The 19,178-nt window shown below is 36.4% G+C and overlaps 1 long non-coding RNA gene across 1 annotated transcript; it reads right to left on the minus strand.

Annotated features, from left to right (window-relative positions):
- Positions 1–591: 591 nt before the first annotated feature.
- LOC145270057 (uncharacterized) lies at positions 592–15,012 on the minus strand. The gene is made up of 2 exons (XR_013865298.1): positions 14,765–15,012; positions 592–6,007 (listed from the first exon to the last, which is right to left on the minus strand). It is a non-coding gene; the product is annotated as an uncharacterized LOC145270057 (long non-coding RNA).
- Between the last annotated feature and the right edge of the window lie 4,166 nt (positions 15,013–19,178).

Raw genomic sequence — 19,178 nt, forward strand, 5'->3', positions numbered from 1 at the left:
TCTAAGTGCTCCTTGAGTTAACAGTAGATATGTCGTTTACTCTGCAGGTTGGTCATACGCTGAAAAAACAGTAACTCAGCAGGTCACCGTCTAGCGATAAGACAATTCCTATTTCGATTAGTCTCCTTAGAACGTGGGGATTCTCCCATGAGTTGCACCTGCGAACCTGCAAGCTGTTTTCTCATGATCCTCTTACCTCAGCTCGGGGTAACTATGCTCAAAATCCAAACATCTCTTCTCTAAACAGTGAGCCAGCATTCATTTGCACCGACTCCCAAAATATGTTTTCGTCACATCTCTCAAAATGATATTCTTTGTCGATTTATAAATAAAATCGTATATCTTTTTTTTCTCAGCAAGGTTTTCCGCTGTAAATTGGGCACACGAATATTCAACAGAAAGTCATATCTGGCCGTTTTTCTTCAGTGAATTAGAGTGTTCGCTTCTTATTTCGCTTCTTATTTGGGGAGCTCAACCGCTTCCTGGACGGTAATATCACAATCGTAATACTGATTTTCACATGAAAACAATCGTATCTACGTATTACTCATATTTTTAAGATGATTATATCCAAAAAATAACGAAAATCGATGAGGAAGAAGATTATTTATTAAAGAACATAAAAATACAATTTGAACAAACTATTATAAGACACAGGAAAGTTCAAAAGAGAGGTAATTTCCCCTTTGGATTAAAACAAGATCGCCTCAATTTTTCACCGGGTAACACAATTAAAGTTGTTGTTTTCAAATTTCAGTAATATTCAGGTAATTTCGATTGAACATTTTCGAAGCTAATATGTAATTTATTAGAATTGATATATCATCAGTAGAAACTATTGTTTTATTTATCTAAAAACTCCATTTATCAACTACAAAATCTAAAAAGGGCCTACTATCATAGGTTTACCCTCGACCAGAGACCATAAACTTCAACTCCTCTTTTGGAAGATTATGTTTCCAACGGATGCCTTTTTACCTGGAGATGTCTCAGAGTATGTTTATCTAAAAGAGAGAGATGATCATCTAAAAGCGCCCCGGAACTCAAAGGCTGATCGATGAGTTCATTGCTATTGAAGGAACCCAAGGAGAGCATGAAAAGCAACTTCACAATCTAATGAGGATTGCATAGTAGGAAGGAATTTGTTTCAACCGCAAAAAGTGTTAAATCAATGAGAAACAGATTCCGTTTTTTGGTGCACTCTACAATCTAAAAGGTATGAACCCTAATCCCATCAAGGTCACTGAAATAAAAATGTTACATAGACCATTGAACACTACCGACATGCAGCTGTTGGAAATCATAGGTACATGCCACCTTTCATTCCACATGTCAGATCTCAGAACACCATTGAGAGATCTCCTTAGAAAGAAGTGAAGTACTAGTTGACAGAAAAAGCACACCGTCATCCAAGTTTATGCACCAAGTAGAGAACTTGGTGACGCCTTTCATCAAGAAGGAAACCCCATAGCATTTTAATCAAAATCTTTAACAGAGACTGTACAACGCTATGCCAACATAGGGCGGGAGCAATTGTTTTTTGTCTGTGAACGATTCAGGAATACACCTATGAGAGTACGTTTCAGATGGAAAGCGATTATAAGCCTCTGGAAATGATCAACTTAAATAAGTTGCTTGCAGTCCCACCTCTACTCCAATGCATACTGTTAAATGTGCAAGTATATGATATGTCGATTGTATATTGCCGTGGAAAAGATATGACATCAGTGGATGGATTCTCATGGTTATCAAATGAAAAAAAGCATAAGACCCATTGATTGTGACCTGAGGGTGGATTTTGTTGGATTTTTAACCCCAAAACTAGCTCATGTAAATCAATCAAAAAATGGGGAGAAAACACTTTATGAATTGAGGGACATTACACTAAGCGGTTAGCCTGACACACTCAGAGAATTGGAATTAAAATACAAGATCTTATTGGCCCTATCGAGAAGATCTGTCCATTTAAAATGGAATACTATTGAAATCAAAGAGAATAATAATACCCAAATCAATTAAAAAAAACAGTATTACAAAAATACACTATAAACACCGAAACATGTAAACCCCGTGCAAAAAGTTGTGTTGCTTGGCACACCATAAATACATAGACAACACAGGACAGCAATGTACCATATTATAGAAGCACAACAGTGCAGATTATTGAACTCCCAATGCTCCATGAGATTCTAGTTAGGCCATAGCAGATAGTGGCCACTGACTTATTTAATATTGATATTCTAAAAGTTATGCTTTGTTCATGGAATTCACGTTTTGATTTAGGCACAGATAAAGAGTGGGGACATTTTTCACAGTGGATTCAGCTAGACGGGTGTTTTTCGTGAAAGCTTGGCGAGAGGGGACCAGAGATTGGAGAGCAGACGAGCACCTGCCATGGAAATAATGATAAAACAAGGATAGGCTCGCAACGTCTCTTCTGTGGGAGAGATGTTGACGGGTAGAGAAAAGGGCATCCCCCACTAAGCCACGGAGTCTATTTTGTAATCTGTCAAGGCAGGATAGCCTGTTTTTAGCAGCTCCTGCCCAGATATGGCAACAGAATTCCATCCTTATGAAAATATTTATTAAATTCGAATTCTTTAGATATTTTCCAATTGAGTTTCTATTTCATATTCACCAGTAAATAAGAATACATACATATTGTCAAAAATATTGATGTTACCTTTTTATTTTACTTTTAGTTCTGACAGATCAAGGGGCTGCTTTCTGAAACTAACACTTGATGTTATGATGTAAAATTATGCGAGGACTATTTTAAGAATAGACGCTGTTCCATTGATGACTGCTATTTGTATTTTCTTACAGCTTGGTCTTCCAGGGATTGCTTCTAAGTATTTCTGAAGATACTTTTTTTATTAATCCAGGTGTTCGAATATTTTGTTATCTTTTCTCGTTCAGCTCTATTAGGGTCAAACCCATTTGTGATTGTAATATCAATAATGATCGCAGTTCTTTCGGACTTGTTCCATATTAAAATATCTGGCATGATGGCCTCGTCTTTTATGTATCTGCTGTTGGTATGTCTTTGTAATAGAACATGGTCACTTTCCAATTTACTGTTATCAGAAGTGGTTCATGTTTCCAAATATTGCTTTTCTTTGGTGAGAGTTCTCATATGAGTCAATAAATTTGATTTTACAGAAAAACAATATCCAAAAACTTCACATGAATAGAGGTTTTCTGTCTTTGTTTTATTTTACTTCAGTCGAAGTTCTCAGGAATCAAGGGGCTCACGACCTGAGGCTAACACTTGCAGTCATATGAGATACATAGATATTGGAATGTTCCATTAAAGTTCTTTATCTCTTGAGCACTGAGTTAGTAAAGAAATTGAGAACATAATTTATCTAGTCTGGTGAAGTACTGGATTCGTGCTCTTACTTGAGGTAATATCACTTGCAGAAGGTCCAAAATTCCACGATAAAGCTGGGGGCAGCTGTACAGAGGAGATCTTATTTGGCAGCGAATACTATGTGGTTTTGAATATTTGGTCAGGGTTTACTTCTATGGAAAATGTATCCTCATGCCAGGTTGTTCTGGCAAACCCCTGTACAGAGAGACCTTAGACACTCGAGGATAGTGTCTAGTAGGTATTCAAGGCATTAACGATGATTTTTGAGAACAAGAATATCCACAAACTTCACATGAATGTGGTTTTCCTCAGTATGCGTTCTCATATGTCTCACTGAATTTAATTTATCAGAAAAACTATATCCATAAAATTCACATGAATGTGGCTTTTCACCATTGTGCGTTCTCATATGTTTCACTAACTTTGATTTTACAGAACAAAAATATCGGTGACTTTTCAGAACAAGAGTATTCACAAACTTCACATGAATGTGGCTTTTCTCCAGTGTGAGCTCTTATATTTCACTAACGACGATTTTAAGAACATGAATATCCACAAACTTCACATGAATGTTGTTTTCCCCAGTGTGAGTACTCATATGTACCACTAACTTTTACTTATCAGAACAAGTATATCCACAAACTTCACATGAATGTGGCTTTTCACCATTGTGCGTCCTCATATGTTTCACTAACTTTGATTTTACAGAACAAAAATATCCACAAACTTCACATGAATCTGGCTTTTATCAAGTGTGAGTTCTCTTATGTTTCATTAACGATGATTTCACAGAACAAGTATATCCACAAACTTCGCATGAATGTGGCTATTCCCCAGTATGCGTTCTCATATGTCTCACTAACGATACTTTCACAGAACAAGAATATCCACAAACTTCACACGAATGTGGCTTTTCCCCAGTGTGAGTTCTTATATGTCTCACTAAATTTGATTGATCCGAACAAGAATATCCACAAACTTCACATGGATGTGGCTTTTCCCCGGTGTGTGTTCTCATATGTCTCACTAACGTAAATTTTTTAGTAAAAGAGTATCCACAAACTTCACATGAATGTGGCTTTTCCCCAGTGTGAGTTCTCTTATGTTTCATTAACGATGATTTTTGAGAACAAGAATATCCACAAAGTTCGCATGAATGTGGCTTTTCCCCAGTATGCGTTCTCATATGTCCCACTAAATTTGATTTCATAGAACAAGAATATCCACAAACGTCACATGAATGTGGCTTTTCCCCAGTGTGAGTTCTCATATGTATCACTAACGATGATTTCACAGAACAAGAATATCCACAAACTTCACATGAATGTCGCTTTTCTCCAGTGTGAGTTCTCTTATGTTTCACTAACGATTACTTAAAAGAACATGAATATCCACATACTTCACATGAATGTGACTTTTCCCCAGTGTGAGTTCTCACATGTCTCACTAACTTTAGTTTATAAGAACAAGAATATCCACAAACTTCACATGAATGTGGCTTTTCCCCAGTGTGAGTTCTCATATGTATCACTAACGATGATTTCACAGAACAAGAATATCCACAAACTTCACATGAATATGGCTTTTCCCCAGTGTGAGTTCTCACATGTCTCACTAACTTTGATTTATAAGAACAAGTATATCCGCAAACTTCACATGAATGTGGCTTTTCCCCAGTGTGTGTTCTCATATGTCTCACTAACGTTAATTTTTTAGTAAAAGTGTATCCACAAACTCCACATGAATGTGGCTTTTCCCCAGTGTGTGTTCTCATATGTCTCACTAACGTTAATTTTTTAGTAAAAGTGTATCCACAAACTTCACATAAATGTGGCTTTTCCCCTGTGTGAGTACTCATTTCTGACTAGCAATTGTGTGTTAAAACAAGCATATAAACAACCTAATATGTTTAGCTTATTTTTCAAAATTTTCTTAAGTATTTTTATATACTTTACACTAAACATTACCGTCAATTTTATTTCAATTTTTATTATTAGTCTTTTTCCCAGTGCGTTCTAATAGGTATCACTTACTTTGACTTTTCAGATCAAGAATATCAACACACTTCACAAGAATGTGGCTTTTCCACAGTGTGAGTTCTCATATCTCATTAACGATGATGTGTAAGAACAAGAATATCAACACACTTTACAAGAGTATTGTTTTACACCAGTGTGAGTTCTCATATTAAACTAATGATTATTTTATAAAACAAAAATGTTCATACAATTCATACGAAAAAAAAGGTTTTCCCTTTTATTCCAATTTTACAAATCAGTTTGTTTAAGATGCGGATGTATCATCCCACAAGATACCAAACATTTCACGTTTTTATAAGAAAATCAAACAATTCATAAAAATGTAACTTTTTATAGTTTGATTTGTCATTAGTCAAAACTTTCTATTCGATATCTTATTATTTTATTTATTTAAAATTAACAGATATTTCATCATTTCAAGATGTGTCACATTTTCAAAACTATTTTATAACATTCGTAAATAGTAGTGACCATTATAAGAAACGTTCCCACTGATGTCGCTTTACTCTTCAAATAACGTAATTTTCTCCATCAAATAATGTTTAAAGAAAATCGTATTCATCAAAAATCAATAATAGGGTCCAATCAGGAACATCTGCAAAAAATGAAATTCAATATTTTTAGTATTTGCTTTGATGTATTAGTATTGTTTATTGTTAATGTTATTGATTTAAGTAACACCCTACATTAACTTCATCCAAAATATCATAACCGTCACGTTAAAAATAAGTACTGTCTGACTATAAACAGAACCAGTAAATACAGGTATTGCTTAGAATATAATCTAGTTGAAAATATATATGTACTTTTTATGATTCAAATCAAAATGCGCTTTTATTCAACAGTTCTTTTAATATGTGTTTGTTTAATGTCTAAAAATGTAATTTAGTAGAAATCCTAAAATGAAATTCTATACATTTCACTTTTTTAATTGCAACAAGCAAGGCCGCACAGCGTTGCTCAGGATCGTATAAGACAATGGAAAAAATTTTCAACATACCTAATTAGTTTAGAAGTGAATCCAATATTTAGAAATATAAAAACATATACACACAATTAAAATTCATAATGATCGGTTAATTAATTTAGGAGTGATTCCAATACATAGAAATATATAAGTGTTGTGGGGGTATCACCCATCAAATGGACTGTTGTATCCATTATATAAACCATAGACCTTTTGATCCCAGGTGTGGATAAAACACCAGAGCGACCCTCGCCTGCTCGATGATGTTTGCTACTCTTTTCAGTTGTAACCTTTTTACGTTGTTGTTCCAGTAATTTTAAACTCTATTCCGTGGTTCTTTTGTCTTTGTTGCTTATTGCAAGCCATAACACTGGCAACATTGGATTCAGAGAACGTACTCACGTTTAAAAATAGTGTTCTAAAAAATTAAACACTGACGACTTTGGATTCAAGGAGCATACTAAAATCGAAACCAGTAACGACATAGAAAAAAATATTCGCATTGAAATAGTATTCTAAAAATACTAACGACATCTGAGTCAAATGTAATCAAGCCGAAAGAAGTGTCTAAAGACTTGCAACTGAAAGGTTCACGGTAACTAAAAAAAACAAAACGCAGATCATTACGAAAATAAGAGTTCAAAAGAAAAAAGTTTGCCACAAATTTCAAAGATAATGCTGTACTTTTGCAAAAAAAGGTTCGTCGCGACTTAGACAGGTAAATGTTTATACTTTTGGAAAAAGAATTCGTCACTTGTTCTTTTCACTGCTAAAATCGAGCGTTATTTTTTTTCTCTGGAGAAAAATATAAACTTGATTTTTTTCTTTACACAATGAACTTTTTATATATTTATGTTTTTTCTGTTCGTTTTATTGTCCGGGGGAAGAAACAAGAAAGAATAAAACGGTTTTGTTAAATTAAGCGAACGTTTTGAAATTGCTAATGCTGACAAAGCAAAATGGACGAATTGAAAGTAGTGTTGGAACATTTGACCAAGTTGCATATCGATGCCGCAAAGCATCAGTCACAATTCGAAAAACACTGGACTGAACATCAAATAGAAACGGAAGAACAGCAAAAGGAAGTTCAAAAACAGTTAGCCAAACGTCAATTACGAAAAGAGGAATTGCTTACAGAAATGGTTAAGAATAATGTGAACGCAGAAAGCAAGTCAGCGTTTTCTCAGAATACAATATGGACCACGATAGACAATTTTAAATACGAGGAAGAGGAAAACTCATTCACAGTGTATTTTCGGCGTTATGAAGTTTTTTTTTTAATATTGACTGCAGCAACTGGTCTGATCAAAAGAAAACCAGACTTCTTCTACGAAAATTGGAAACGGCTGAGCATGATAAATTCGTGGATTACATCTTGCTTCGGAAAACAGCAGATTTATCATTCAATGAAACGGTAAATTTGTTAACAGAACTTTTCTCATTGGAAACGTCTCTTTCCCATAAGCGTTGCAGATGTTTGAATGTGGTAAAAGATGATAATGACGATTTTTCACCTACGCAGCTGTAGTGAACACACACTGAGATGATTTTAAGTTGTCTGAACCAACAGCAGACAATTTTAAATGTCTTGTATTTGCGCAAGGGGTTACCTCCGGAAAAGATGCAGAAATCAGGTGCAGAGTGGTTACAAAATTAGAAAATGAACTGAACTTAACGCTTCAAAAATTGACTGAGGATTGTCAAAAAGTACAAATTATAAAAAAAGATGCAAGAAATATCGAAGTAGGCATTGCGAATATAAAAAAGTAACTAAGAAAAACCGTCGAAATGGCAAACATTCACTAACCAACGAAACTCAGAAAAAACTAAAAGCACCGAGCGCTTGTTTCAGATGCGGATAGATACATTGGGTAAAAGGATTATTAATGTTTACAAAAAGATGCCATTTGTGCAATAAGATCGGTCATAAAATTCGTACTGTAGGAAAACTCAGAATAAAAGCCATGTACATCAAACCAGAACTAAGGACGTCAGTTAACATTTTCGTCAAGGCTATTAAATTCTAATTAGACAGTGAATCGGATCTTTCAATAATACATCTCAAAACGTGGAAAATATTACGAAAGCCGACTATGTTAAACACTAACAGACGGCGACGGCCGTTAATGGTATAAAAATTCATTTTGAAGGTGAATTAATTACAAACGTCACTTTACAGGGGAAAACAAAAAAAGTAACTGGCCTGTGGAGAAGTTATAGTGAGGCCTTTCGACCTGCAAAATTTGCTTTGTCTGGATCAAACACACAGACACAGAACAAGCTGTGTGCAGTAGCACACACACATAGAGCAGAGCACGTGCAAACATAACATAACTTTGACACGCGTATACTTCCGGTGATCTATGACATAACCTTCCGTTTACGTCCTTTTTCTCTCGACACTAAGCCATGCACACGATAAACCACACGCTTCATAAGCATGCACTTTGAGAGCGACAGCAATAACATAGGGTAGGCTTGTATATTTTTCACATAAATATTGTTACTTGTAAGATGCATACACATAGAACACACAATATGAACAATTCAAGACTGTCATATTTAAGCTATATCTAACTCAGTAAAATATGAACTATAACCTCTACTTATGCACACTTCCACAGACGTCAACGCGTACAAGCCACAAACACATGTCCTTGCATGACTACCCAATTATTACACCGATGTAGAAACTTTACATTGTTTTGTCCTAAATAAATAATGTAATTTTATATATATACTGGTATAATGGCTTTCTTTATTGTTAAGTCGTTAACATGCATTATATAGCCTCGCAACAATGTACAAAAATAGCCACAGATTTAAGTTGAAACCTGGCACACACCAGTGTTTAAAAAGAAACATAATGTTTCGTTCATTTCTCTGAACAGAATAAATCAGCAACTAGAAAGATTAGAAAGCATTTGTATACTGATTAAAATTGAATATAGTGAGTGGGCTGCTCCGGCAGTTTATGTAAAGAAAAGATCCAGGGACTTCGCAATCAGACTCAACAGGTCCTTAAAAGATTTTCTCTATCCATTACACAGTCCAAAAGAAGTGTTCACGAAATTAAATGGCAGCAAGTTTTTTTTATAGATCAACCTAAGCAACACTTACCTACAGATTCAGTTGAATACAAGATTATGGATTTAAGATCAAAGCAGATAAATGCGAGTTCTTTTTACTAATAATAAAATACCTGGGTCAAATAATCGATAAAGATGGCAGACGTCCAGACTCAGATAGGGCGCCCGCTATTAAAGAAATGCCGGCACCAGTAAACATAACTCAATTGCAAAGTTTTTTAAGTTTGGCACATTATTGCCAGGGGTTCATCCCAAATATGCACAAATTGCGCGCACCACTTAATGAATTGCTGAAAAAGGATAAGGCTTGGGAGTGGACAGAAGATTGCCAGACATCATTCCAGGAAATAAAAAGAATCCTGACTTTACAACTATTCCTAGCGCATTTCAACCTGTAGTTGTACATAATAGTAGCTAGCGACCCTAGTCAATATGGCATCGGGACGTGCATGCTACATCGAATGCTGGATGGCTTGAAACAGCCTATTGCTTTTGCAACATGGACTCTCTTGCCAGCAGAAAAGAATTATTCTCAGTTCGAGAAAGGGGCCCTAGGAATTATATTTGCAGTTTCAAAATTCCACTGGTTTTTGTACAGAAGACATTGTTTTCTACAAACCGACCATAAATCGTTGATATCCATTTTTTGATAAAAAAAGACTTCCAACATTCATTGCAAACTGACTATTTAGATAGGGAATTATTCTGCTGAGCTATAATTTTACAATTCAATTTCTCCTCTCAAAACAACTAGCCCATGCAGACGGTCTATCGAGGCTGATTTCTGCCAAAATGTAACCTTTTGAAAATTCAGTAATCGCAACACTACATATTAATAGTGATGTAAAAACCATAATAAACAATATTATCCGCGAACTGCTGATCACACTTCAGAAAATTAAGTCAGAATCTCTCAATGATAATTTTATTCAAACTACGAAGCAGAAATTAGCACTGGATGACACCAGTTCAGACATTTTTTCTGGTTGCGATGAAATACTGTTATACAGTGAAAGGGTTATCATCCCCCAAATCCCTCAAAAAAGAATTCTCAATGATTTTCACATGGGCCATCCAGGAATAAACAGAATGAAACGCCTAATGAGAAGTTTTGTTTATTGGCCAGCTATGGACCAAGATATTACCGGCATGGTGAACAGATGCAAAGGCTGTGCTTTAACTGGAAAAGCACCACCAATAACATATAAACCTTGGCCTGAGGCTGAACAACCATGGTCAAGGATCCACATCGATTATGCCGGACCTGTGGAGGATTTTTACTACCTGATAGTAGTTGACTCTTACTCTAAATGGCTAGAGGTATTAAGATGCAAAAAACCGACCACGGCAACAACAAATTTTTTATTGGAATTGTTTGCTCGGTTAGGCGTTGTAGACTGTTTGGTTAGCGACAACACTACACAGTTCACCTCAATAGAGTGCAGAGAATTCTGCAAGACGTATCAAGTCAAGCATATTACGACACCTAAGTACTAGGCCAGAAGCAACAGCCAGGCCAAATGCTTCGTCGATATGCTTAAAAGAGCATTAAAAAAGGCGTCCGGTACACCGACAGAAAAGTCCCTTCAGCAATTTCTGCAGGTTTACAGAATCACGAGAAATCCGAACAAACAAGATTCGTGATCCCCAGCAGAAATCATGTTTGGATGGAAAATAAAATCCGTATTTGATAAACTACTACCCAAACACATAGTACGCAACAGAACCTCTACAATTCCTACAAAACTATTTAACAGGGGAGATAACGTGTATTTTAGACAGTTTAGAAATAACATCTTTTTGGGAACAGGGCACGATCTTACGAAGAATCCGCCATGTTACATACATCATTCAGCGCCCAAAGTTCCAACATAAGAGGCACTTTAACCAAATCAAGAAACGCTTCTACGAGGATCAAGAAGAACCACCGCAGGACGTCAGTGAGGTGATTAAAACTGTGTATTACTGTTTTGACATAGACCCTCCAAAAGGGATGTCAGAACCAAGATGCTGCAGCAGAAAGAGGAAGCGCACAGCTCCCTTGGTGGTCTGCTCCAAAAGGAGGAAATACTGATTTTAACAACTGCGGAAATCAGCTCGGGAGGGAGGTGTTGGGGGATCACCCTCCAAATGCACTGTTCTATCCATTATATAAACCATAGACTTTTGACCCAGGTGTGGGTTAAACACCATAGCGAATGCAATACATACAAATATATAAACATATACAGATAATTAAGAATGATAATGATAGGTTAATTAGTTTAAGGGTCTATCCAATACATAGACATATACAAATATATACACACAATTAATATTCATAATGATCGGTTAATTAGTTTAGGAATATATTATATAATTTTCGGTTTTGATTACTTTTATGTACGCCATGGGCAAGATTTCTTTCGTTTTTCATATGGGTACTATACTGTAAAAATGAAGAAACTCGATACGTTTATGTAATTTTCTGTTGTGTTACATTTTCTGTACACCAGGGTAAAGAATTTGTTTGTTTTGGTACCTGGGTGCTATAGTGAAGAAGCATCTTATTTCTCATATGTAAGTCATACTACTTGAATATTAAACGTGATTTTCGGTTTTAATAACTTTAATGAATGTTACAGATAAGATTTGTTTGCTTTTTCATGAGTACTATACTACACAAGTACCTTATACTTTGATAGAATTTCTTATACACATAAATACATTATAAACTGATTATTGTATGTGATTTTTGGAATATGATAATACAAATATACAAACATATATACTACATTAAATTTATAATGATCAGTTAATTAGTATAGAAGTGAATCCAATACATACAAATATATAATAATATACGTGTACTAATCATTCATAATGATCGGTTAACTAGTTTAGGAGGGATTCCAATAAATAAAAATATATAAAGATATGCACATAATAAAAATTCATAATGATCGAGTAATTAGTTTAGGAGTGATTCCAATACATACAAATATATAAACATATGCACATAAATAAAATTTCTAATGATCGGTTAATTAGTTTAGGAGTGAATCCAATACATCAAAATACATAAATATATGCACATAATAAAATTCATAAGGATCAGTTAATTAGTTCAGTAGTGAACCCATAACAGAAAAATTTATAATCATATACACATAATAAAAATCGATAATAATGAGTTAATTAGTTTAGGAGTGATTCCAATACATACAAATATATACACATATACACATAATTAAAATTCAAAATGATCGGTTAATTAGTGTAGGAGTGGATCCAATACATAAAAATATATAAAGATATACAAATAATTAAAAATCGTAATGATCGGTTAATTAGTTTAGGAGTGATTCCAATACATAAAAATATATAAACATGTACACATGATAAAAATTCATAAGGATCGGTTTATTAGTTTAATAGTACCTATTTACTATGCCTCCCCACAGGACAGAGTTAGACACCAGGGTCGTTTTTTAACGTGGAGAAGAGGTACAAAAATAAAAATTGTCTCAGTCGTGAAGGATTAGTTTAGGAGTAGACCCAATACATAAAATTATATAATCATATACACATAATTAAAATTCATAATGATCTGTCAATTAGTTTAGGGGTGAATCCAAGACATAGAAATATATAAACATATGCACATAATTAATATTCTTAATGATCGGTTAATTAGTTTAGGAGTAGACCCAATACAAATTCCATTACTTGATCTATTTATGTGACGTTTTTGAATGTAACAAATAAGCCGATATATATCATATATATTTTGAATATGGCATTTTCGTTATGTAGATCAAAAACATTCTTTTGTATTTTTTAAATAAAAGTCTTCTTGTGTATTTATTACATACTATTTCGAAATCAAGAATATTGGAATGAAAAAAAAGGAACTGATAGAGATCGAAACCGCAACACTTGTGCTAGTAATCGGTCACGCTACCTGTTGCACCAACGGGACAACAGCTTCAATAGCATGGTGAAATATCTTAATAGATATATTTCTCTTTTATTCGATATGTAAGTTTATTTAATAAATATCGAAAATTTCAGGAACAGATGACTATTGTTTGATTTTGTTTTATAGATTTTTAAAACATGGGTATGTCTACGGCTTCAAAAACATAACGACAGTTGTTTTTAAAGCCTCAATAATGTAAACACTATTTTCGTCTCGGATTTTCCTTATTTTTATGTTGTGTAAAAAATTTGTAAGAAATATTAGCTTCTTTTGAATGGTAAAAAAGATCGGATGACAATATTAAATTAAATTACATTTATACACTGTTGCATACAGGAGGGGTTTAAAAGGGATATTTTTGCAGTACAGACCCGTTTCTTCGACCTTAATACATTTAATATTTAACACATTAATCATTAAAAATAACATGTACATTTAGTTTGAAAATAGATATCGTTCTTGAAAACAAATATTGCAGGGCTCTGTTTTATCATTAAATTTCATAAATATTGTCCAACAAAACTGAGCTGTTGGTTTAATTCTACAGTAGATAAACTTCTGTTCACATTACCCGACTTATCGATGTCCACCAAACGAGTCACTTTCACTGATTATTTGTTTAAAGAGGTACATAGAGTTCAAAACGTAGCACTTGTTTCCAGGACACTCGTTTCAAGAACATTTTCACACAACATTCTCACAAACATCGATTTATTATTTATCTTTTCTTTTTCGTGTGTTCAATCAACACACACGTTAAAATGACAACAATATAAAATAAGATTTATTATTTCTTTCTATGCTTAAATAAAACAATTTTATGAACTTTCATATTCGTCTTCACCTTAACGCTGGTTCTGACAATTTTAATGTTTTTGTTTACGTTGAGGTACTAGAAAAACGTTATCCTATTCACCATGGAAACATTGGTGACACTCTCCGTTAATCTGGTCCCTCGTTGTAACATGTTAAAACAATTAAATATTAAAAAAAGATTTTTGTGCTCAGTTGTCTAACAATTCAACCAACTTTGAATTAAATTATTTTGTATATGATAATTATTATTATTATTTTCAGAATTCATAAGTTTTACTGAAATAAACACATTTTGGACAAAAATTTAAATGTCAGATTGAAAAAAATATTTTAGATTTTTTTTTTAAATGAGAAACTCATACTTTTTTTACTCACGTATGTTATAAAGCATGGTGAAATGAATATTTTTCATTTGATTGCAATAAAAATAAACTTATTTTAATGTTTCAGATTATTTTAAAAGTTATTGGATGTATTTTATTTTAAAGTGTATGAAAAGAAAAAAAAATTATAACTTACCTTTTATTCCAGGAATTCAATACGAAAAAAGTGGGATGAATTCGTTTTGTTCTATTGTGTTCAAAACAGAAAATTTGTTTTGTTTGTTTGGATTTCTTTAGTAAATTGATACAACTTTTGTTTTGTGTGTCCAATTCATTAAGAAATAAAATATATGAAAATATAAAAGAATCAAAATTAAAAGACGAAAATCACGACTTAAACGTGAAATTATTTAAAGAGAAAATCAACTGTTAAAGAACAATGTTTTTAGGTCATCTTAACACGGTGTAATCATTATTTCGTTCCTCCTGTAAAAATGTCCGTTCATTAGTTAAAAATGTGCAATTGTTTTCCAATCATTATTAAAGTCTATTGAAAAATGAAATAAATTATATCGATGCTTAAAATTAAAATAATTTTAACATTAATAAAGCAGAGTCACACTTTAAGCCGTGAGATATTTTTTCTTTTTACATTTAAGGTAAAAAAAAAAAGTAATTAAATGAAGTCAACATTGGTAATGCGGAATATTCATTCATTGTAATCATCGCAAAATACCGGAAGTTCCGGAAAAAAGACGGTTACAACCAATTTCGCGTCCCACGATGAAAAAATTCAAAGTCATCGTCTGTTTCTTTTCAGTGTTAAATTTAAATGTAATAAATAAGAATAAATCAACAACTTTCTTATGTAAAGTATGTTTATGAACTCACATTGACGAGACGTTTGGAATTGCAGTTTTTTGGAACTAGCAATTCTGTTCTTTAAAATAAATAATAAGGCCTTAATATTCATTCATACCAACTAGCTTAGGGACTGATACACTATCATGGGATGTTCTTGTTTGTTCTTATAGTTGGCGTATGCCATGCCTAGGCAGGGAACATGTATTCGAGCCTGTTTTGTGTGAATGTGCATAAACTAGCTGTGTCTATCCACCTACGACTGAATACCAAGAGGGATAGCCTCCTTCTATCACATCTGATTTTGATTTTAAGTTGATGTTTAAAATACGAAATCAGATAGTAATGAGGGATTGGATCCCCCCTCGCTCTATCTCTATGCGTGATGTCCACACAACTAGTCTAGCTACACCTAAGATTGCTAGGAACACCATTCGTTCCTCCCTAAGCCACAGCGGATCTGCGTTGTAGACAACAGCTGCTAGATCAAGGCACGTCACCTGGTTGGGAACGATGCGAGCCGTGACCTCGTTGACATACGCCCAGTATTCTTGTTGCTTGGAGCACTCAAAAAAGCATGTTCCACAGTTTCCACGTGATTCCCCTCGCACCGAGGACAATTTGGGTCAATTTCATCGTTGTACTTGTGACGCCTACCATTAAGGACAGGCACGTTCCTAATGAATTGCCAGGTCAGAGAAAACTCGGACTTGTTGAGGTAACCCCGGCCTGGCGCTCAATTCCACAAAGAGCCCACCTCCCCATCTAACAGCCACAGCCGCTCCCCTAGTGGGCCGACGTGGTCACCTCCACTAACTCCCTGTAAAGTGCCCTTTTAGGCCGGGCAAGGTCACTGGACCCCGGCAACACGCTGAGCGCCTCTCGGCATTCGTTGTAGAACCTCAACTGCTTTCTCGGTTTGCATTTACTTTCGACCGAGTGATCGGGGATGAGGTCGGGAAAAGCTCTACCGACAACAGGGCCCATGCAGATTCTTTTACCAGAGTTCTACTGAGGAACGCCAGCCTCTCCGCAAGTTTGTGGCTCATCAAATCTGGCATCCCCAAGCCCCCATCAATCGGACGTTGAGTACAGACCTGTCTACGCACTAGCAGCTGCCGCCCATTCCACTAGCCCTAGTTATCTGGTCCTGATACCGCGTGCTAGCCGAGAGGTTTAGGTCCCCCTTAACTAGGTCTATCTCCAGGGTGTCTCGGCCAACCTGTCTTCTAGACGCTTCTCTGCCTTGGCCTTATTTAGCATCATGTGTACAACACTAACCGCTGCAGAAAGAATGTGTCTAACAAGCAAGGCAGTTACCGAATGCTTAAAAGACACCCCTCCAGCACCCGATGATCGTCTACTGAAATAAAATGAGTTTCCTGCAGTGCTGCCACATCTATATTCATGGACATGACATCCCTCAGTACCCTAGCGGCTTTGCTTCGGCACCTCATGCCCCTCACGTTCAAACTAGCGAGGCTCAAATATGTAGCCATTATGCCTATTGAGTGTCAACCACCAGCTTGAAGTCTTTTGCAGTCAGGATGCCGCAGGATTGGGTGAGGTTACCCGAAATCAACTCGGACGTGACTCGTCCGTCTCACGCAATTCCCCTGACATACAGCGGGAAAGTAAACTTTATGGCCCTATAAAATGAAGGGTGGACATACAGTGGGACCCTCCCCACACACCTATTCGCCAACTGATTGAGGGAGTCGTGCCCCTGCTCCACAAACTTTGTGCCTTTGATTGCTGTTTTCGCAGCCTCTATCATGTTCCACATGGCCTTGGTGTGTCCCACTCAGCATTCCACAACGACTGCTGGGCTGTTGCTGACTACTTGCTCCTCTTCAGAATCTGATGAGGAGACAGGATTCTTCCTTTTTCAGGACGACGACTGCAGATCCTTTTTCTTGTTCAGAGACTGCTCTTGGTGGAGGAGCCACGTGACGACCCTGCGGAAGCCTGCTTACGTTGTTCTTGCAGGAGCTACTCTTTTGGTTTGAGGGGGTCTTTGTTGATTTTCTTGATATGACTTTGCTTCAGCCCTAGCTTTCTTCTGTGCCCCCCTCCGGCTGGCTTTTCAGTGGCCGCTGGTGCCACTGCATCAGTTGTTCCGGTTGTTTCAGTGGAAGCAGGGGCGCCCCTAGCAAATCTTTTGGGTTATTCCTTCATGATATTCCCCTGCTTCAAGCAATGTCAACAGCTTGGCCGCCGACCTTCAGCATTATCAAGGTCTTGCATCTGAGTAAAGCGGGGATTTTATCAAAGCTGGCGCAGTCCACTCTCATTTTTAGTTTGTAGTTCCCCAATAATAGATGACGGGGACCATGCACTGGCACCATGGCTTCGACATCCCCATATTGGCTCATCACAGCCCCGAGCTGCTTTGAGTCGATGTAACAGGCGACGCCAAGAATGGAGACGTTGGTGTGTCTCTTAATCAGATACTCCAGCCTGAGGCGCAAATGACCGCACCCCAAGTCGGTCCTGGACAATCTCACGGCGTCTTCCTCCGTGGGCAAAAAAAGATCACACGTCTCGTATGCTCTTCTACAGATGTACGTTGCTGGGATACTAAGCTCCCCCAGTATCTGAGCCATTACTTCCCTTGAGACCCCAGTCAACAATTTCTTCTTTATGTCAATGGTGACTAGAGATACTATCCTTCTCTCTAGTCTGGTTACTGTAGTCGGCAGCGGCTTGATGATGTTGCCTACCGTCAGATCCTTATACGTTGTGTGGTATAACTAGTGGTAGTACTCAGGTACCAACTGAGACTGGGCACCCCAGGTTCTTTCTTGTGTTTCTGGTCGCACTGGCATGTTTGGGGATCTCCTACTAGACGGTGGTGGCGTTCGTTGTCTGGGAGGAATCGTGTTATCCAGGGATTCCTGGGTGCCCAGAAGCGCTGGCCAATCAGAAGGCTTATAGGTTGGTGACGTCACATTGGCACCAACTGCCCCATTCTTGTGTTCAGGGTGAGCGGCCCCCGCCTTCCTTTTCTTGGAGCGCGCTCGTCTAACTCCCACCTGGGCTGATTTCCTGCTCCTAATATTGTCATAGTTGCTGCTGCCGCTGCTGCTGTCGTTACTCAGTTCCACATCCCTCTTCAGGATCTGTGACAGCTCTAGGTGAAGGCTACTCCCTGTCGTTAGCCACTACATTCTGGATTGCTTGATCCGGCTCATCCGTGGTGTATTAGAAGTTGGTAGAATGCTGATTCACATAAGTTGTTAATTTCTTATTGCGATTTCTGATTTTAATGTGATAATATGTAACCGTTACATCCCCTTATAACAACAGAGTTTAAGATATGCAACCCCTTCCATTTGGGGGAGGGGGGTTACTAAAAAACTACGGGTTCAAGTAAAGAATTGAGGCGGTGTAACAGAAAACAACGACCGATACATATTTCAAGTGACACCGGTTTTGCGACCTTGACATTGGCTGTTTGTAAACACGTCAAATATCAGCCACCGTCGAATGTTCGCGAGCAAGATTTAAAAAAAAATGTACTGACAAAACTTTTCAAGATTTCAAAGAAAAAATGAATATTTACAAAACTTTTAATGATTAAATTTGCTTTTCTATTTACATGAAACTTTTAAATGAAGGAAACAAAACGAACTTTTTAAACTTTGGTTAACTTTGCCATCCCCTTGGTCTGCGAGGCTGAGACATGGGGCATGGCTGTCTGTGTACGTGCAAAAGAACGTCCCCTAGCAATGTTAGTTTTAATAAAA

The sequence above is a fragment of the Euprymna scolopes genome, chromosome 46 (assembly GCF_053919585.1).
Source record: "Euprymna scolopes isolate OS-2025 chromosome 46, ASM5391958v1, whole genome shotgun sequence".
Classification (NCBI taxonomy): domain Eukaryota; kingdom Metazoa; phylum Mollusca; class Cephalopoda; order Sepiida; family Sepiolidae; genus Euprymna; species Euprymna scolopes.